At 47.3% G+C, this 21,330-nt stretch overlaps 1 long non-coding RNA gene across 1 annotated transcript in view; it reads right to left on the bottom strand.

Moving 5' to 3' along the window:
* Positions 1–21,330, bottom strand: part of LOC122221541 — a 136,085-nt gene that overhangs the window by 3,626 nt on the left and 111,129 nt on the right. Inside the window, exons 2-3 of the long non-coding RNA XR_006203280.1 lie at positions 15,692–16,437; positions 12,853–13,030 (exon numbers count right to left, since the gene is read on the bottom strand). This is a non-coding gene — a long non-coding RNA (uncharacterized LOC122221541). The remainder of the gene's footprint in view (positions 1–12,852; positions 13,031–15,691; positions 16,438–21,330) is intronic.

Raw genomic sequence — 21,330 nt, 5'->3', positions numbered from 1 at the left:
CCTCCGGGACCCTATTAGTAAGAATCTCTACTGTATCTTCAATGTCTCCCTTTCAGTTACTTTGGGCTCTGGCTATAAACATTTTTAACTCTCTCCCATATTAAGGGACAAAAACCACCCTGCCAGCGGACGATTGTGTTCATAGATCCCCAGGTCTCTCTGTATGCACACCCTTGGGTAGTCCCCTCCCAGGTGGACCCTAGGCTTGACCATGTAATTTGCTTTGCCTAAAAGGTCATTAGCAGGTGGGGTACAAGCAGAGCCTTGGTAAGTGCGTGCATACTGAGCTTATCTCTCTTGGATGATTCCCTTTTGGAGCCCAGCCACCATGTTGTAAGAAGTCCAGCCTGTCCTGCTGAAGAGAATGCTCACGTGGACGAGGCCCTGGTGTAGGAGCGACCACTCTGGGAGAGAGGTCTTGAGACCACGTGGAGAAGCCGAGTGTCCCAACCCTCCCAAGCAGATGACCCACCAGCTGCATACAGCCCCAAGAGTGACCAAAGGGGAGACCAGCAGGAGAGCTGCTGCATTCAATCACAGAAGCCTGAGAAATAACAAATCCTTGTTTTAAGTCGTAAGTTTTAGGGGCGTCTGGGTGGCTCAGTCGGTTAAGCATCCGACTTCGGCTCAGGTCATGATCTCACAGTGCGTGAGTTCGAGCCCCGCATCGGGCTCTGCTCTGACAGCTCGGAGCCTGGAGCCTGCCTTGGATTCTGTGTCTCCCTCTCTCTCTGCCCCTCCCCCCGCTTGCGCTCTGTCTCTCTCTCCTTCAAAAACAAACATTAAAAAAAATTAAAAAACAAAGTTTTAGAGTGGTTTGGTATGCAGCAGCAAATATCTGAGACAACCTTGGAAGCAAAAACCAGAATACTCCCTTGATCTCACTCCTCCTCCACTTTCTCTCCTTGCCCAAGCTTTTCCCCCTCGTCCACACTTGCTGTCTCTCTCCATCCTTGGTTTCTGATCTAGTTGCGTGTGTTACCTGCCTCCCTCGTACCCACTGGTCTCTGCGGACTGCAGTCTCCCTGCACGCCGTGCGCCCCGGGTTGGCTCTCTTTGTTCCTCTCTTGCCTGGTAGTTTCCACGGCCTCCGTGGGCTCCTCCCCCACCTGCCCTTTTCATGGTCTTCGGGTTCTGTCCACAGCCACTTGCTTTTTTTATGATTCACACTGCCTCGTTTGGTTTCAACCCGCTGAATACAACATGAGAGACGGGAGGCATAGTTCTAAGGCAGCGTGGGATGGCCTCACGCACTCAGCTGGAACATCGCTCCCCACACCTCCCTTCTGGTTCTTTGAGACTTAGCTCAAGCACACTGTCCTCTGAGGAGTCTTTGCTGGGAACCCCGTTTTCCCTTCCCATGCTGGGCTACATGTCCCCACTCCTTGCTGCACTCTGAGAATACCCTGGGAGCTCCTGGATGGCAAGGATCATATCTTACTCATGTAATATTTCCCGGGGTTTAGCACGGTGCTTGGGGGTACCACCTGTGCTCAGTTGTAGGCGCTCGATAAGTGGCTATTGAGGGACTGAATTGCAGAGTTCAGTGTCCCATGGCATTCTAGCCCATCTTAGGTTTTCGTATAAGGGAAATTGGCCTACAGCATGGAAATCAAGGAAGTCTGGACTCCACGGACACGTTTCTTTTGTGCCATCAACTGGTAGCTTCCCGTTTTCCCAGGGCCATCAAAGAGGTTTTCTGGGGCACCTGGGTGGCTCAGTTGGTTAGGCGTCCAACTCTTGATCTCAGCTCAGATCTTGATCTCAGGGTCGTGAGCTTGAGCCCCAACCTGGGCTCCGCGCTGGGTGGGGAGGCTACTTAAAAAAATGAAAAATAAAAAAATTTTCTAACACAGAAACGATCTGCTTTTCTAAGATTTGATAGGATCTGCCTTTATATTCACTTATTCCTGATACCTGGTGACAGGGGTTGAGATTTTGTTTTTACAATTTTTTTCCTATTCGTATTCGTCTAAGTGTCCTGTTTCTTTGACTTCAATTATTCACTTAGGGAGCAACGTCCATCTAACTGCTATTTTAAAATTCAAAAGCACAGAGATTTGTACAATTACATAAAACTTAAAAATATGTTATCGCTCTTGTTATGGCGATTTTCTCAATTCTAATTTGGCTTCCCCCCTCCTCTTAATTGGATTTGCTACTATCTTGTTGATGTTATTTGTTTCTTCAAAGGATCAGCTTCTTTCAGCTTTATTATTTCCTTCCTCTCATTTTCCCTAGAATTTCTTTTTTAAGTTTATTTATTTTTGAGAGAGAGAGAGAGAGAGAGCGAGTGCCGGTGCATGCACCTGAGTGGGGGCAGAGAGAGAGAAACAAAGAGAGAGAGAGAGAGAGAGAGAAACCCAAGCAGGCTCTGTGCTGTCTTTGAGGAACCTGATGTGGGGCTCAATCTCACAAACTGTGAGATTAAGACCTGAGCTGAAATCAAGAGTTGGATGCTTAACTGACTGAGTCACTTAGGCACCCCATGGGACTTCTTTTTCATTTTAATTTTGGAAGGTTTAGTTGAATGCTAAATTCTTCAAAGAAATTAATTTCCGGGGCGCCTGGGTGGCTTGGTTGGTTAAGCGTCCGACTTCGGCTCAGGTCATGATCTCACGGTCCGTGAGTTCGAGCCCCGTGTCGGGCTCTGTGCTGACAGCTCAGAGCCTGGAGCCTGTTTCAGATTCTGTGTCTCCCTCTCTCTCTGTCCCTCCCCTGTTCATGCTCTGTCTCTCTCTGTCTCAAAAATAAATAAATGTTTAAAAAAAAAAAAAAAAAAAAAAAAAAAAAAAAAGAAATTAATTTCCTTCTGTAAGTTCACTGTATATCTTTACTCTCATTTTCTGTCTTCTTGTGTAACATTTCCATAACCATTTTTTCTAAACCATCTCTTCTTACACTATTTTCCTCTGAGCCAGATATTATATAAGGCTTTCCAGTTAATCGATGGCTTTTTTTTGGTCTTTGACTGATGATTTCTCACTTTGTGACCCTATGGCCAGAGACTATGGCCGGTGTAATTCCTACTTGCTTGAATCTACTGTGAGGGCTTTGTCAGGAATGATGTTTCTGCTTATGAAATTTCATCTACTAATTCTACCTTCACATGGCATTATCCATAGTCTCTATTCTCTCATTCGTCTTTGTTGCATACTCTATTTAATCTGTCACAACTAATAACAGTGAATTAAAAACTTTCATTGCAGTCCTGTGTGTGTATGTGTGTTAGGGGTTAGGGGTTGGGAATCTTGGAAGGCCACTTGGAGGAGAATGTGGATAGTTCCAAACAGAAACGGTTAACAATACCAAGGTGGAAAGAGTCACATCAATCAACGCTCACGTCCTGTACTCTTCTGGTGGTTTGTACTTCCAACTCTGCGTTGCAATTGCCTGTTTACACGGAGTCCGCCTGGCTCACCAGGTATCCCCGGAGGTGCCCAATAGATGCTTGTTTATGGAATAAGTCAATATTGTTGGATTCTCTTTTTTTAAACCAGCCTGAGACTCTTGGTTCTCTAAAATAGTACCCGATCTAAATGTTACCCTCATTCTGCCTTTACAGATCTCATTTCCTACTTTCTTAGTGTTTCTTTTCTGTTTGTTATGCTGATACATGACGGGGCCCTGTTTACTTTTGGCTATTTGGAAGTCCATCACTATATTGTCCACCCTACTCATAATTTTCTTGAAACATGTAAACTTCTGTTCTGTCCTCCATCAAAGCTGGTATCTTCTGACTCCCCTTCGTGGCAAAAAGAAACATTAAGCCCTTCTGAGGGCTTTTCTCTTCTTTTCTTCCTTTTCCTGTTCTTCTAAACTCAAAAATCGAATCAGATGATAGGTATATATTGCCGCGTAACAAATTATCCTAAAACGTAGGTGCTGAAGGCAACGAACTTTTAGTCTCAGGACGTGGCTTAGCTGGGTCCTCTGGCTCAGAGTCTCTAGTGAGACTGCAGTCAACTTAACCGGGGAAGGATTTGCTTTCAAGTTCGCTCATGTGGCTGTTGGCAGGCCTCAAAAGATCCACTTCCGGGGCACCTGGGGGACTCGGTCGGTTGAGCGTCTGACTTCAGCTCAGGTCACGATCTCACGGTTCGTGGGTTCAAGCCCCACGTTGGGCTCTGTGCTGACAGCTCGGAGCCTGGAGCCCGCTTCGGATTCTGGGTCTCCCTCTCTCTCTGCCCATCCCCCACTCATGCTCGCTCTCTGTCTCAAAAATAAACATTAAAAAAACAATAATAATAATAAAAAAGATCACTTCCAAGCTCACTCACGTGGCTGTCGGCAGGCAGCAGGTCCCGGCTGGCTGTTTGCCGGAGAGCTCAGTTTCTTGCCACATGGGTCTAACCACAGGGCCGCTCACAACATGGTGCGACATTGCTCAGAGCAAGCAGGGGACGAAGCAGAGGAAGCGGGAGATGGTAAGCAAGATGGAAACCAGAGTCTTTCCGTCACCGAACCTTGGAAGTGACAGTGCATCGCTTCTGCTGTACTTTGTTCGAAGAGCGTCACCAGGCCCAACTTACACTGCACTGTAAGAGAGTTCACAAAGACCTGACACCCTGGAGGAGGGCTCTGTGGGAGCCCTCCAAGAAGCTGCATCCTACGACACAAAACGTCTGCTTTTTATCCTTTTAGGATGTTTTTTATTCTTTTGGTCCATTATCTGTGTCCGTTATTTAGAAACCAGTAACACTTTGTCCCCGTCGATGGTAAAAACCTAACGGAGAGTTTTAAACTTCACTCCGTCACTTAACTTCAATAACGATCACTATTTTTTTTCCATTGTCACTTGGCAATGAATAATTGTCTCACTAATTTTGACCACAATGATTTGAACACTCTTGAAGAACATCTTCATAAGCAGCACCAAGCTTATTAATGTTTTCAAGTCTCTGCAAATCTTAAAAATGTCTATTTCCCATAGATGTGAACGACCCGTGATGAGAAATGAAATCCTCGTGGGTCGGAGCTACATCTTAGTGGGCTATATGTGTGTCTCCTTTCTCTCTTAACATGGGCCATTTCAGAAGAGATGTATAAAGCAAGCTTGATTTTAACCCCTTTGACCTTTTCCCTTCTCCAGCTGATGATCTGATTAAATGTGCATTTTCTCCCCTCGAGGTTTAAGAATGCATGAGGATATGTGTTAATCCTGTTTCCTTTTAACTGATCTTATCTGGGATATGGCAAATCCTCCTGATCTCCAAGTTCAATCCCCTCCCCCCCCCCCCCCCCCCCCCCCCCCCGCCGCCAAATTCTGGGAACTTTTATAACCTATTCTCAATCAGCTGTTCCTTCTTTATTAAGAACGTTCCATTCACAGTTTGGCTGTCAGGTCGGTGTCCTGTTCTTATCTATTGTCTTCTTTTGCCTCATTTAAAATATTTTATATTGGGGCGCCTGGGAGGCTCAGTCGGTTGAGTGTCCGACTTCAGCTCAGGTCACGATCTCACGGTTCGTGGGTTTGAGCCCCCCATCGGGCTCTGTGCTGACAGCTTGGAGCCTGGAGCCTGCTTTGGATTCTGTGTCTCCCTCTCTCTCTACACCCTGCCCACTCACATTCTGTCTCTCTCTCTCAAAGATAAACATGAAAAAAAAAAAAAAAAAAGCCAGATGCTTAACCGACTGAACCACCCAGGTGCCCCAGCTCTTATTGCTTTTAATGAAGACCCGCTTTCAGCTATTATGGGTATAATTTTGTTGCATTCTCTTTTTATGCTGACCTGTTTACTGATATAATGAATTCCTTTATCTCACTGGAAACAGAAAACAGTTTTATCTTCAGGTTAATTTATTTGAGGAAGAAGATTTTCCTTTGGGGTCTTACACGTTTCTTAGTGCCGCAGAAGTTTTTGCAGGTCCCATGCTCCTTTGCGTTTTTCTAGAAGTCTTTAGTGTGTCGGTCTGGAAGACCAGAGGGACTGGATTGCTAAAAAAACCCCACATGCCATGATTCATTTGAACATGGAGAGCTCTCCCTGGGATTAGCGCCAAGGGTTCAACCGAAAGACTGCCAACGACTCCCTTGGGAAGCTCCCGGATCTGAAAACGAAGGATAGACCAGGAATAGCTTCAGGTTAGCTAACCTAAGTCTTTCTTGGAAGAAGACTGGAGTATAAATCAATCAGTAGGTGCAGATCACTGATCCCTCCTCTGCCGGATGGTTGAACAAAGATCTCGAGCAGACTAAGGAGTTTCTTATTCACACTGGTGAATTCTTTCTTTGTCTTGGCTCGTGTTTCCACATTTCCTTATCTGAAGCATCTTCGAGGTAACTTCTCGCCCAAATTTACGGTCCACAAGTGAATCTACCAATATATGGTCTCCCTAGTTAGAGCTTTCTTTGTTCACACGCCATTCTAGCCCCTGGTGTTCACTTTTCTTCTTGCTGAAGTAAGTCCTTCGGTAGTCTTTTCCGTGAGGATCTGTGAACAGCAAATACTCTGAGACTTTGCAGACCTTAAATGATTGTAGTTTGGTCTTACTTGCCAATGATAGTTTAGCTGTGTGAAGAATTTTGAATGGTGTTTTTTTTTTTCCCTTTCAGCACATGGACCATGTTTTCCTACGAGAAATCTCTCGGCTTCTGAGACTGCTGAGAGAGTGAGTGACCGCTGTTGGTCTAACATTCTGTTGCAAGAATAGGTCTTGCCTCTGGCGTAGCTTTGATCTTTTTTTTCCTTTTTATCCTTGGTTTTATCCTTGCAGCTTCCTAATGATGGGTCTAGGGAGGACTTATTTTTTAGTTATCCGGCTCAGTATTCGGTATGTTTATTCTTTTGATATGAGGAAAAATTCTCGTCCAACGTTTCCAACTATTATTCTACCTCATTTACTATAGGCTCTTCCTTCAGACTACCGTTAGGCCTATCCTGGAACCTGCTGGAACCTCTCTCTCCATCACCTGGGTTCTGATCTCTCTTTGTTATCTATCTTTATTTTGCTGTGTTCACTTCTGTGTAAATTCCTGGTGCTATCTCTCAATTTGCTACTTTTCTTTTTGTGCCCAACACAGAGGAATTTTTTTTTTACCCTAGTGAATATAGTTTTCAATTCTAAAATTTATTATAAGTTCTTTTTCATAGTCCCCTGTTCTTGTTTCATTTCTGCCTATTTTGTGTCATAGCTTTTTTAAATGCTTGTATGGATTCTTCATTTACCCCTTGGAAGACCCTCAAATAGTCATTTAAAGTCATTTCCAGGCAGCTCTCTCACGGTCATGTCAGCTGGAATGAATTCACCTACTCACCGTTGACTTAAAACTTCATGCAAGAGTCATGACCAGATCTAGGATCACTGTATAAAAAGTGAGATCAACATGGGACTCCCTTACCTGTTAAAGAAGGCTGAAGAAAAACAAATATGGCCTTTCGGGTGGTGACGAGCTCCCCATGAGAACATGCCCCTCGTGCAGGACCTCCTCCACACGTCCCCAGGAGAGGAGAAGAGGAAGTGGAAGGAAGGAGCGCCTAGTGCAGGGCCCCAACTCCTACTCCATGGATGTGAAGAGCCCAGGAGGCTATGAAACCACCACTGTCTTGAGACATGCACCACCAGCAGGAAGGAAGGCAGGCTTACGGAAGGATGCTCCTTCAGACGGAAGCAGCACTAAAAGCACCCTGAACCAGAGTGGGTGGGAGACCACTCCAATAAACACATTTTGGATAAAACAAATACGCTACGACTGTCACCTGGCCCCCTGGCTCTTAAAAAGCCACGTATCTCTGGAGGTGGGAGACATCCCACCTGGTATCCAGGGCCTGAGAGAAGCCACCTCATTGCTCAGGGTTTGAATCTGTGCTGTTTTGCAGTAATCCTGGGTTTTGGTTTCCTGTCTCTCATGGAGTACTTTTGAACCCGTCAACTCTGCTTGCCGCTTGTAAACTAGTATTTTTGATAAATTTATAGTCCATGGAAGTATTTCTTTTCTTTTTTGAGCTTGGCTATATATTTTTATTTTTATGTATGTATGTATGTATGTATGTATGTATGTATGTATTTATAAAGCTTATTTATTTAAGAGAGAGAGCACACATGCAAGTGGAGTAAGGGTGGAGAGAGAGAGAGAGAGAGAGAGAGAGAATCCCAAGCAGGCTCTGCATTGTCAGCACAGAGCCCAACGCGGGGCTCGAACTCACGGACCGCGAGATCGTGACCTGAGCCGAAGTCGGCCGCTCAACCGACTGAGCCACCCAGGCGCCCCAAGTGTCTCTACATCTTAATAAGGCATTCTGACTTCCAGGAACAAATTAATTAATTAATTAATTTATGTATAAGTTTATTTATTTTGAGGGAGACCAAGAGAGCACATGGGGGAGGTGCAGACAGTGGATCCCCAGCAGGCTCTGCACTGTCAGTGTGGAGCCCGACGCGAGACTCGAACTCACAAACCGTGAGATCATGACCTGAGCCAAAACCAGGAGCCGGACGCTTAACCGACCGAGCCACCCAGGTGCTCCACCAAGAACAATTTTAAAGTTCACTTACGACACGCAAGTGTTCGATATGGTTCTTTCATTTTGAATTTCTATTTTTATCACCTATGTTGAAAAGCAGCATAACCACATTACACGTCATCGTCCCAACCACACCCCAAATGCCTTATGGATCTCTGGACTGTAGATTTACGGCAAGGGACGTGGACATTCTACTAAACAACTCCCAGCGTAAGCTATTTCCAGCTCACAGGTCTTGTTTATACAGATTCGGTTGGTTCTCCCAGACAGAGGTATTTATTGATGACTTTGTGCTCTGGCTCAAGGGCAGTACTGGGGCCTGGGGACAATCGAGTGCACCAGACATAGGTCAGCAGGGGCTCTGGACCTCAGTGCACACTCGCCTCATTAAACATCTGTGTAATAGCCACAACAAAGTGATAACGTGGTGGGGGTGGTGGTGATGTCCCTGCTGATGACTAGGGAAAAGATTTGAGATGATGGTTACCCCCATATCCTCTCCTTTCCATCCCACAGTCACCAAAGTATCGCTTCAACCTCTCTCCTTTGCTTCTTTGTCCCCAGGGTGCGTGTGTGGGAGTACAGACACAGGCATGTGCCCCCTCACGCTTTGTAGCTGCAGGGTATAAACTTTGCAGATGGCTGTCTTAGCTCCCCATTGTCCCGCCCGGAAGGGAGGACTCCTGTGCAGGGTTTAATATTTGGTGCTAGGAGCACAAAACGGAAGGGCATTGAGAGGGAAAGGGCTCAGGGCTCCTGTCAGGAGCCAAATCCAGACTCCAGGGGCCAGGACTGCATCCTGGTTCTGTGGGAGCCTCTAGGATCATGCACCTAGCAGGTGACAGCTACTCAGCCCGCCCACGTGTATTCCCACCCAGAGAGTGCCACAGAATGGGGAATGCCGCGGAGACTGTGGCTCAGAGAATTTGCTCATTCGCTCATTCTGCCGGTTTCAGGTGAGAAAAGTCAGACGCGTAAAGTCATTAATACCCACCCGGACACTTGGAGGGATTTTTTTCATGTTCCTCAAATCTGGGGATATGATATAAATTTCGTTTCCCATCTTGTTATATAGGAGCTCTGATAAGTGACTCTTGTCCCAGTCCATGACCTTATTACAAGAATGCACCCCCATATTTTTATTTTGTTCTGTTTTATTTTATTCTATCAGAGTCCATTTTATTTAAACACAAAAAGTCAAATGTTCACGAACGGATGAATGGGTAAACAAAATATGGTATCTCTCTCTCTCCCTATAGATATATAGATATCTCCCTTATGGATATTTATGGAACGAAATACTATTTCACCTTAAAAAGGATGGAAATCCTAGGGGTGACTGGGTGGCTTAGGCGGTTAAGTGTCTGACTCTTGGTTTCAGCTCAGGTCACGATCTCTCATTTTGTGAGTTTGGGCCCCAGATCGGGATCTGCACTGGCAGCACAGAGCCTGCATGGGATTCTCTCTCTCCCTCTCTCTCTGCCCCTCCCCTGCTTGCATTTTCTGTGTCTCTCAAAATAAATAAATAAGCTCTTAAAAAAAAAAAAAAGGATAAAAATCCCGTCATGTGCTATCACATGGATGAATCTTGAGGACATTACACTAAGTGAAATAGCCAGTATTTGAATAGTAAATACTAGAAGGCAAACACTGTATGATTCTACTTATTATATGGGGTACCTAAGAGTAGTTAAATTTAGACAAAGAAAGGGGAAGGGTGGTCGCCAGGGGGTGGGGGAGAGGGAAGAGGGGAGCTGTTGATGGATACACAGTTTTAGTTTTACAAGATAAAAGAGTTTTGGAGATGAATGGTGGTGCCATTTGCACAAAATGGTGACTATTCTTCGCATGATTGTTATGTGGTATTTGTTGTTGTTTCAACCACACACAAAACGCAATGAGGTAATTATGACAAAGCAAGTGGGTTTTGATGGACCCCCAAAACTCTGGGGTCAGTCAGGGAGGTCTCCCCAGAAGAAGTGGCATTTAAGCCAAGGCTTGAGGGATGCGAAGTTAACCATGAAAAGGGGTGGAGGGGACAGGTTGAAGAAGGCTCTAGACTGTGACCAGGTGAAGCAGGCCTTATCAAATCCCATGTGGGTTACTACCACCAACTGGCTTCCTGTTTTCAGTCTCTTTCCACGTACACGTGGATACCAGATTAATTTTCTAGAACACTACCTGGATCATGGCACCCTGCCACCTTCCTGGCTAATCCTTCCAGAACGTTTCCTTTTTGCCTGCTGCATACCGCCCCTGCCTGGCCCTGCAGGCCTTCTTCTCCTGGCCCCACCCTGACCATTCGGCCTCCCTCTTCCATCGCCGCCCCCCACACGCGAACCCTACACCAGCCACGTCCCTTGGCCACGGCTCCGTGGACGCACCTCTGCTTATGGCATTTCTCCTGCCAGGAATACCCTCCCTCCCTGCCCCCCCCCCCGCCATGTCCTGGTCCCTTTTGTTCCTTCAAGCACCCCCTCAGCTCCCTTTCTGGATTCTGTAACATGTTATTTCAGTGTTTGCTTTCTTATCTTTTAACTCTGCCCCTCCGTCCCGTGAATGGAGCCTTACTCACGCGTGGGTCCCTAGTGCTGAGCGCCATGTCCTGGAGACTGACCACACTTCTCAGTGCCTAACCGTCATCCTGAGAGTGAGTCCTTACTCGGGGGCTGTGGCCCGCCCAGGGAGCTGCGGGACCCCAGGCTGCTCTGCACCAGGGGGCCACCTGCTTCCCTCGGGCCCCAAGCCGGGCTCCCGCACACTTTCATCTGTGCCTGGCATTCTGGGCATCTCCCCAGCAGGCCCTCCAGATGCTTCCCGGGGTGATCTGCCCAACAGCACGGCCCTCCCAGGCGGGCGATTCTACCCAGGGAGAAGCGAGGGCAGGAGCCAGCACAGAGGCACATTTTCGCCAAGGCCAGAGGGCACCCTCTGGGGCTGGTGTGGCGGCCAGGGGCACCGGGGGAGGCGGGGGCGGCCCTCCTGTCCTCAGAAGCCACGCCAGTGGTTCAACTAGGGAGAAATGCCGCTTCCCGCAAACTGCAGATTTGCACGGTTTGCACAGTGCACCACGCGGCCAGCCGCGGCTGCGGGCGGCAGGGGAGAAGCGGGCCGGGGGAGGAGGCGCGGGGGTTGGGAAATCCACCTGGACGCCATCAGTCTTGCCAGAGTAAACAATGCTGACAGGAGTGCTTGCCGGCAGCCTGGTACAGGTTAGGGGGGGGTCACGGAAGCGGCCTGGTGACCCGCCTGCCTTAAGGTGGAGACGCTCTGGAATCTGTCACAAAGGACAGAGCTGAAAGCTAACGCCTGGTGGAATGATCCCGTTTCCTGGCATTCCGCACAACCTGGGAGTGCACACTCTCAACATGTCTTAAATGTAAATCTGAGCTGGGATCAAATACACACATTGGAAGCCAAACAAACAGAAAGATCCACCCCCAGCGACCTCCGAGCGGGATCCACAGCCTAGTGGCACTAGCAATAAAAAAAAATATATATGTACATGTATTTTTAAAAGCTGTTTCTTGGTTTTTCTTGAAGCTCGAGGGTCTAGAAAGAATTGCTGGAGTTATAAGGAGAATCTACCACCTAATTTTCTAGAACTCTCCAACACAACGGCAGAGCCTAACCCGATCGAGCAAAGGTCTTTTGTTAACATCCTAGAATACGGGAGGTGGAAATCACTTGTTCCTCTTCCTCAGAGCCGAACCCTGCAAACACCCCCTTCTTAGTGCAAATGTGAAAGTGACAGCAGCGACACGTTTGGGATACTCAGGGGGAGAGAAACTGAGTAAAGGGGTTTGGGTAGCTCATAAGGGATTTTGAATCGGAAGTACCAGCATTATCCCTCCCTTCAGCCGACAGGCACCGAGGGCCTGTTACGTGCCTCAACTGTGTCAGAGTGGGTGTGTGTGGGGGGGCATCCAGACCCTGCAAGTCACGGCCAAGGTCCTTTAGCTGAAATGACACACAAATGGTTTCTTCTGAAGAAACCCTGTAAGATGTCTGGCTAATCTGTCTTGTGACCTTGGGCGAGTCACTTTACCAGCCCGGGTCTTGTTTCTTCACCTATAAAACACAGATAGTAAAACCATGGTGCCTTCGGGGTATTCCTGGCACTAATGAAGGCTCATAAAGTGCTTTGAGATCCTTAGGATGAAAGTCTCTTCAGAACAGTAAAGCCTGATTATTACGCTTCGAACATGACATTCCCATGAAATCCCTGGTCAGGCTCGCAGCCCGCCTCTCAGTGAAGATTTAATAGCAGAGACTTGTCGTAAGTTCGTAAAGGACAGAGACCTCCATTACGGATACAAAATATGCCGCAGCGAACTAGTATATTAAGGGCTATTATCATGAATAATTAAGGCCAGGTTCTACTTACAGATTAATGAACCAAGTCTGTGTTGTGATGTAGTGGGTTTTCATTGTGGCTTCCTCAACCAGCTCATGTCATGAAACTTACTTATTCTCAGCGGATCGTCCAAGGTTGCACGGATTAGCAGGTTTATCCCACAATATAGGCTGGCAAAGTAAACTTCTGAAGGATACTTACATGCCCACTGTAAGAAATAAACCCAATTAGAGGTCTCTTAGTGCAGATGAAGAAGGTTCATTAATGATAATGAAGGGCTGACCTACCCCGGGCCCCTAAGTTTGTAATTAATCTTGTACAGACCTTGCAGCTTGACTATATTGAAGAATATCAAAGTCATGTACGTTACTCTAGGCTAACACACACGCACGTGGAAAGGAGAACTCAGGCTCCTGTGCACTTTGGACAAGGTAATGTTACGTCTGATGACGCATTCACTTGAGAAGGTAGAGCCTTATTAATTACATCAAATAAAAGCCTTTAGATAACTCTCGGAGTTTGAATATAAAAATCCGTAATTTCTGGGGCGCCTGGGTGGCTCAGTCGGTTAAGCACCCGACTTCAGCTCAGGTCATGATCTCGCTGTTCGCGGGTTTGAGCCCCGCGTCGGGCTCTGTGCTGACAGCTCGGAGCCTGGAGCCTGCTGCGGATTCTGGGTCTCCCTCTCTCTCTGCCCCTCCCCTGCTCGCACTCTGTCTCTCTCTCAAAAAATAAATAAATACTTTAAAAAGTCCATAATTTCTGAATTCAACAGCATTAAGGAAGGGATGTCCAGGGTAAGGGGTAGAGTGTGGATTTTAAACGACCTGGCAAAGAGGAATTATGAACAGTAATGTGAATGTACTGATTAGTGGCATGACGTAGGCTAGAACTGTCCCAAGACGAGTTAAAACAAATACTTAAAGTATTAGTGTTTATATCATGTGCTCCTTTTCTCTGATTGCCATCTTCTCCTGTGATTTGTAAAATCATGCTGCTATTGGAATTAGCCAGCGGAAAGTAATTAGCAACATCAGTGTGCCTGTGACTGCATACAGTGAGAGAGAAAACGAGATTACTTTCTGCTGGAGATAAGGCTCACTTTTAGAATTCTGGAATGTTATTTGAGAAGGAAAGGAGCTGGGTCACAGGAGAGGATGTTACAGCAGGGAGCTCTGTCTTTGCAGCTGGGGGACTCACCTGCAGCCCACCTGGATGGGCCCAACACTGAAACACATAGTTGACGCCATTCGGAACCATTAGGTTTCTAGATAAGCAGGGTAAACTAACTTTCAAGGGAATCTGGAATTCTTTTCCTGACTCAAAGCCGAGTTTTCCAAACATGCTGGGCAGTGGTATGCCTTTGTGCCTTTGCTCGGCAAGGACCTCCACTCGCTCCCCTCCTCCTCTGCCGGGGAGACTCCTACTCGTCCTTCCAGATGCAGGTCTAAATATCTCTTGCTCTGCCCAAGCCTTCCTTGGTGTTTGCAGATAGAAGTATACGCGTCCCTCTTGCTGCTGTCTCATACTCCGCTTACGCGTACGTCTTCTTCGCGCAACTATCCTATTGCAAGGACTTCAGCGCTGATTTCCCCCTCGAGGCCTGAGCCTTCAAGCGCCGGGGCCACCTCTTAATCACCTTTGTTGTGGATCTAGCAACAGCAGTGACAAGACAGCATGCCTGGTGCCTAATACGAGTCCACTGATTCTAAATGCCAATGTTTACAAACCAACATGGCACAGGCTGACCCAATCAGAGTAAATTCTGGCTGTCATCAGTTGTTAGGGCTGTTCTGGAATACCGCCCTCCACAGACTGCATAGCAGACACTGGATGGTTATCAAAATAAGTTCAGCTGCAGCCAGAGTTACAAAGCAGGGCTTTTACAGCACCAGGGCTGGGTGTCACCATTCTCCCACCTGTGATGGGAGAGCAATGCCTTCTCCACGGTGTTATCAATCCGAGATGAGAAATCAAAGGAGAAAGTGCTTCGTGCCTAATACGGACTGATTGGTTCCGAATGTGTCTGTGCTTAAGTCGCCAAGTATTAAGTCGCTCTAGAAGAGTGGCCCTAAATTCATCATTTCGAAAGAGATCGTTATCTTCCTAGTCGTGAGGGATCCTTTGGGGAGTCTGGCCTGGATCCCTTTCAGAGAAGGTCAGATTCAAGGGTCTGGGTGAGGTCGGTGGTTCTATGACCAGGAGGCCCAGCCCTAGGTAAAGGAGACCAGTCAATCTGGGGATAAGCAGTGCCTGGTGGAAAATGCCCTGGGTCAGAGCTCTCCAGCCACTCTGCTTCCCCAAGAGCGGCGGTTCTCAAATCTTGCTGCACATTAGAATCACCTGGGAAGTGTTAGAAACTGCCCTCCAGGCTGTTCTCCAGGTAAATAAAATCAGAATCTCTAGGGGGGTGGGGTGGGACCCAAATACGGGTATTTTCCAAAGCCCGCTTGCATTATTCCAACGGGCAGCCAAGGTTGAGAACTGGAGTCCAGGGCATCATGGCCACAGAGGCCTGGCAGGCCAGGTGACAAGCCTGTGTAAGACAATTGGGAGCAGTGAGGACCGCGGTAAACTGGAAAGCACACGTCCTGTTTGCAGATTTTCCACTTTTAGAAAACAAACACGCCACTGAAGCCAACGAAACACAGCTGTGGGCCGGGTTTGGCCCATAGGATACGGGTTTGCAAACCCCACCTGTGCTAACATTGCCTGAGAGGCCGCGGAAGGTTCTCAGAATATGTCAAAGCCGGGCCTCAGGAAGCCATCGGCTGTGTACTTCCCAAGGATTTCCCCTACGTTCCCCTCTCTTTTTCCCCAAGCGGTGTCTCCCCAGATGCTATTGTTAATTGGCTTTTATTTATTTTACCTGCGTTTACATTTCAGGCGCCTAGAAAACGTATTTTTAAATGCCGCCGCAGCGCATGCCTGTGGAGGTTCAATTCCATCCTGGCAGAAAACGGATTCCCTCTGATTCCTGCTGACACAGCTCTAGCGGGTCAGCCAGTCCCGGTTCCTCTGTTTCAAGGGGGAGGAAGCAGATCAGGCCGGCAGGCTGTTCCTTCAGTAGAACAGTCAGGTGTCTGCAGGACGGGGCTCCTTTTCAGGACCAGCCTGGCCACGTGGGGCATTTCTCTTCTGGAAGAGAACGGGATTGGGCCACACTCGCAGGAGCGCGTTGACATTTTTATTTCAAAGCCCTCGGTCCAAGCTCCACTGGGTTCCTTTACGTTCTCCGGGTTCAGAAGTCGTTGACTAAACTGGGTGTGGCCTGGACAAGGCTGAACGAGTCCTATCACGTCTTCCTCCCAGCTCATCCCCACCCGTTATTAGTAAGTACTTCCCTTACTACGCCGAGGCCCTGATGGCGGCCAGCCTCGGTGGGGTGGCTGGGACACAGCCCTTCCCAGGAGGTTCGGCCCTTCTGCACATCGGCAGGTTCCATGCCTTCAGCAGGTCTCCGTAGACACCACAGAGCGAACGGACCGCGCTAGCTTCCCGTGTGGAATGTCCGAATCTCCTTCCAGAACCGTCCCCGCTTTGCACGGAGTTGCCATCCCTCTGTCAGCTCTGCCGTTTAACGCCTTTCACAAATGAACTCGCTCAGGTCAAGGACTGTAAAGAAAAACAAACGTCACTTTACCGTAATGATAATTGCATAAGAATAAACCAGCACACGCGGAACAAATGAATGAACGACGGCCTCACCCTAGCCCGTATTTATTGCAGACCCGTAGCGGACAGGTTTCACGGGGAAAGAGGAAGACAGTGTGTGATTCTCTTCTGCGTGTCACTGAGCAGTTTTGAGCCTCTGCTCTGTGTCCGTCCCTCTGTTAGAACTGGGGGGACAGAGACGAACTAGGAAGCGCCTGCCCTCAGGTAGCTCCCCGCAGAGTGGGGTGATCTAAGCACACCAGCCAGCGAGCCCAGTGCTCTAACAAAGGGGTGTACAGAAGTTCCTCCAGAAGGAAGTGACTAACTCTGCCTTGGGGCACAGGGAATGTCTTGCAGAAGCTGGGACATCAGGGCTGGGTCTCAGAGGCACGCCCTTTCCCAGCATGAGCCTGACTCCAAGTTGGGGACAATGTCTGCCCTCGAGGGAAAGTCGAAGTTGGGCCCCGTGCCTGGTTCCCCAGCTCCCGTGTCCCAGATGCCTTCGCAGGGGCGGACAGGGCAGACACAGCCTTTAAAGGCCAGTCCCCTCCCCCTCTCCCATCACCCATTTCCCTCACCTACCCTCCTCACCCACCACTTGGGGGACAATGAACCCCAGTGAAGAGGGAGGGCATTGGGGTTGATGACTCACAAATAAAATGGCAGAAAGCTGGGAATGAAAGCTGGTATACAGTATGCCCAGGTGTGTGTGTTTGGGGGGGGCTGGTGGGAGAGACCCAGATTGGGGTCCTTTATCACTGAAATTGTTTGGAATTGTTGGTGCATGGAGATGATAAAAAATAGACAGACTTTGTGTCAACCATCCTTCAAAAACAGACAAATGAGCAGGTCTAGTTCTGTTATTGTTTTGAATTTCTCTGGAGACAACGTGCTCCCTTATTCCATGCACTTCAGGTGGACTCCTCCCACGCTCCCGGCCCCATTTGTCATGGAATAAAATAACTTCCTGAAAATTCAGAAAAAAAAACTGAAAATTCAAGAGCACTGCCCACGCCTCGGGATTTCAAACAGGATCCGGCTCTTGATGTGCCCGGCATGTCACAGCCGGCAGGAGGGACCCGGGACGTGACTTACAAGTCCTGAACCCCCTGAGGACAAGGTGTTATGAGGACCCATCATGCCAACAGCCCAATGGTTGCCCCCCCCCCCCATCTTGAACCCATGGGGCAACGGGATTGGGGAGCAGGGTAGGACCTAGGGGGTCCAAGGAACCCTGCCTCTCCGGGATCCAGAGTGGGTGGATGTGCAACGATGCAAAATGTGTCTATGATTACTCTGATCCTCCCTGGAAGAGACATCAGAGCCTCGTGGGGAGGTAAAGAAACTTTCCCAAATGACAGCAGCAAGAAGTTTGTTTGGACCCAGAAGTATAAACTTACTGTTTTTTTTTTCAATATTAAAAAACATTTTTTAATGTTCATTTTTGAGAGAGAGAGAGAGAGACAGCGAGCGAGCAGGGGAGAGGCAGAGAGAGAGGGAGACACAACATCCGAAGCAGGCTCCAGGCTCTGAGCTGTCAGCGCGGAGCCCGATGTGGGGCTCGAACCCACCAACGGTGAGATCGAGGTCTGAGCCGAAGTCAGACGCTCACCCGACTGAGCCCCCCTCCCCCCTGGGGCCCCTGGATGTATAAAGCTATTGTTAAAAAGTCTTATAAAGACTCTACAGGCAGAATGTTTAGATTTGAACACTGTGAGCTTGGGCAAGTTACCTCATCTCTGGGTGCCTCAGGTTCTCATTCTAACATGGGGATAATAATAGTACCTAGAGCATTGGGTTGCTGGGAAGATTAAATGAATTAATACGTGGAAAACACTTGGCTCGGAACCTGGCAAGTAGGAAGTGTTGAACGATGGTAACCATTCTCGCTAGTGAAGGTGACACCCGCTAAGGTGTTCAAGTCTGATGTCCTTACCTTCCCAGTGATCTGGGGTCTCTGACTTCTCTCCCACAGGAAACATTTAGGGAAATAAAGATTTCTCCAAAAACATAGGATACTCTTCAAGAAGCACCGTCTCCCTGAAGTTAGCAAGTGGCCTCAAGAGCAGAGCACCTCTGGTTACCAGAATCCTGTACTATCGTGGTAGGAATCCGGCAGAAAGAGAGGGGCCCCTAAGGCATCTCTGCCTCATCCTTCAGTGGACGCATCGCCCCTGGTTTCCATTTCCTGTCCATCGGAGTGTCATCGGAGAGAATAGAGTGTCCCCCTCAATTGTACGTTACATTGCTTTCAAAAGTGAAAATTGTTTCCTTATTACACGAGCACTGCAAAGCGCTTGCAGAAAAAAACAGCTTGAAAGAAAAAAACCCCCCATCTATGCTCCTCACCTAGACACCTTCTGGAACGCCAGGTGTATGACTTTCTGGGTCTTCTACATCACATACACAGCGTAAAAAAAAAAAAAAACCCAAAACGTTGGCTCAGTATATATATAATTTTGTAACCTATATTTTCCATTTGAGAGTATATCATGCACATTTTTCCATGGCAGTAAATATTAATTCTACAACAACATTTTTTAATGGCTGAAGAGCATTTCATGTAACAGTCTTTCGATACAACTCTTACTGTTTCACGCACAGCTCCTTTCTGATTTTGAAATCTTTTGTTTTTTAATGTTTATGCATTTTTTGAGAGAGAAAGAGAAACAGCGTGAGCAGGGGAGGGACAGAGAGAGAGGGAGACACAGAATCTGAAGTAGGGTCCAGGCTCTTAGCTGTCAGCACAGAGCCTGACGTGGGGCTCGAACTCACAAACAGTGAGATCGTGACCTGAGCCAAATTTGGACGCTTAGCCGACTGAGCCACCCAGGTGCCCCTGGTTATATTTTAAAACTGAGATCTAGACCATATAATTCACCATTTTAAAATGCAGAATTCAGTTGGGTTTGAGTATCTTTACAAGGTCACGTGACTATCACCATGTTTTCATCACCACCCCGCGATAGAAACCCTGTACCCATTACCCTGCTTTCCTCCTTCTCCCAACCCTCGAAAACCGTGAATCTGCTTTTCGTCTCTGTGGATTTGCCTGTCTGTGGATATTTCGTAGAAATGAAACCATACGCTATGTGGCCTTTTGTGTCTGACTCCTTTCATTCAGCGTCATGTTCCCAAGGTTCATCTGTGTGCTAGGATGAATCAGTATTTTGTTCCTTTTTTATAGTTTTCATCGTACAGATATGCATTTTCTTCATCCATTCATCAGTTATTGTAATTTTATAACACGTTTTCTAGTACCTCAGTGGTTCTTATAGTCCTCAGGCACTCAGCATCACCTGGGAACTTGTTCAAAATGCCAATTTTCAGGTCTCACCCAGACCCACTGGAATTATAGCCCCTTGGGGGTGGGGCTTAGCAAACTGTTTTAGCAAGTTTTTCACGTGATTCTGACGCCTACCTGTTTGAGAACCACCAGCATACCTTATTACACTTCTTAAACACTTTCTTGGCTTTTCTGGGTGTATTAATTGCTCTGGCCAAAGTCACTAGCGTTTTGGAACATATATCCAGGTTCAACTTTCATAAGCTGTTAAAGTTCCAAAATCTTTCATCCATGCTTCTTTCATTGTTAGGGTCAATAGTTACCTGATACTTAAATTTTCCTCTCCTCTGTTTCTCTTGTTTCTAAATCCAGTCTGGGGTATTAGATCCAGATTATTATATATTTTTTCGAAATGTAGATTGTCTTCAAGAAAAAGATGTTCATCTTTGTATTTGATTGTGTGTTATTTAGAAGATCATCTGTTTTAGCTGGTGTTGGGGGCCCACTGTAATTTCTCTGTTCTTGGGCTCTTTCTTTGATACTCTGAGTTGCTATCGAGCACAAAAACTACAATTCCCAGAATGCACTGCGACCAGGGTTCTTATGCCTCCATTGCCTCACTTGTGGAGACCACATCTCAGGAGAGCCAGTATGTGTCACCCATTTGCCTGCCTTCTCTGTGTAGAGAAAGTTATACTGGGTGGGGTGGGGTGGGGCAGGCATAGTGCCCAAAAGGCAGAAGGCTAGTGGCCTGGTTTTCTGGCAATGATAAGGAAGCTACAGATACCATCCTTTCTTTTCTTCTTCTGTTGGTCTCTGTTTTGAGACCCGAAACAAGATCATTCCACGAACTAAAAACAACAGTACGTTTATAACATTTTTGCTCTGTCCACCTTACTGTTTTGTATCAGTTTCTCCAAGATTCTGTCTGTTTCTTGGAGCAAGGGTGTCTTCGTTTTCAGCAATGAGAATTAAAAAAGATACACTTCCCTATGTTTTCATGGGCACGTTGAGAGAGATTGGTTGGATATGGCGGCCACACGCTTGTTTGAAATAGGGCAGCACATTCACCTCAGAGCCTGTGTCTCAGGTTCGCTTTGGTTAAAAAAAAAAAATCACATTTGGACTGAAAGGGAAAGAGATAGTACTACATGAAAAGAAGTCTTTGGACTCCCAGAATTCTATTGGTGAGAAGCAAGCAAAATTATGCAGCTGCAAACACCGGTCACCTTTCATGGAAAAGGAAGAAAAACTCAGACGTGGAAATGAGAGCCATGAGAATCACTCCTGAGCACATATGGGACTGAATCCTAGACAAGGAACTTCCAACATTTGCCCAGCTGGATTTCAGGACTGCTACCAGCCAGCGGCTTTGGTGTACCTCCTGGTTTCTTACCCCCTTTTGAACAGGTGCATCTATGGTGGTTACTCTGTGCCTGTCCTGTCATCATATGTTTGGGGGGGGGGTGGTTTGGTGCAGATAACATGTATCTTTAGTTCATAGTGAGGGGAAGTGTATGTAAGGAGCTGCACTCAAAGAACTCTGCCCAAGGAGCTTCAGCTGCCTC

Source organism: Panthera leo, chromosome B3 (assembly GCF_018350215.1).
Source record: "Panthera leo isolate Ple1 chromosome B3, P.leo_Ple1_pat1.1, whole genome shotgun sequence".
NCBI lineage: Eukaryota > Metazoa > Chordata > Mammalia > Carnivora > Felidae > Panthera > Panthera leo.
This window is presented reverse-complemented; position numbering and strand designations above follow the sequence as displayed.